Consider the following 775-nt stretch of genomic DNA (forward strand, 5'->3'; position numbering starts at 1 on the left):
GTTTTCCCGCCAAAACCGCAAAAACGCGTTTTCCTACCAAAACCGTAAAAACGCGTTTTCCCGCCTAAACCGCAAAAGCATGTTTTCCCGCCAAAATCGCAAAAATGTGTTTTCCTCCAAAAACGCAAAAAATGTGTTTTCCCGCCAAAATCGTAAAAACGTGGTTCCCTCCAAAACCGCAAAAACGTGTTTTCTCGCAAAAAAACGTGTTTTCCCGTCAAAACCGCAAAAATTTGTTTTCTCGCCAAAACCCAAAAATTGTTTTTTCCTGCCAAAACCGGAAAATATCGTTTTCCCGCCAGAACCGAAAAATCTTGTTTTCCGCCAAAACATAAAAAATGTGTTTTCTCGCTAAAACCGAAAAAACTTGTTATCCCGCCCAAACCGCAAAAGAAAACTCGTTAATTTTGAAATAATTCTAATGTAAATATATTAAACTAAATAATTAAATGTAATATAGTTAAAATTAATATTAAACATATGATTAAATCAACACAAGGATATTTTGGTAATTTCTTTACTAAACTCATTTGAATGGGAATGAAAATAAAAAAACAAACATAAAATCCATTTAGATGATTCATCTAGATGAGCTATGTAGATGGACAAACAAACAATCACAAAAATCTGAATGGATCATTTCAATAGATCATACAAATGAATCATTTGGATGGAGATGGCAAATGGTGAAACAAAGAGCCCCTAAACATAAATATATGGTCCGGGTTGGCTTGGAGCCTGGAACAGATGATAATCTCGGAAGTTGTCTACGGAC

This window comes from Brassica oleracea, chromosome C1 (assembly GCF_000695525.1).
Source record: "Brassica oleracea var. oleracea cultivar TO1000 chromosome C1, BOL, whole genome shotgun sequence".
Classification (NCBI taxonomy): domain Eukaryota; kingdom Viridiplantae; phylum Streptophyta; class Magnoliopsida; order Brassicales; family Brassicaceae; genus Brassica; species Brassica oleracea.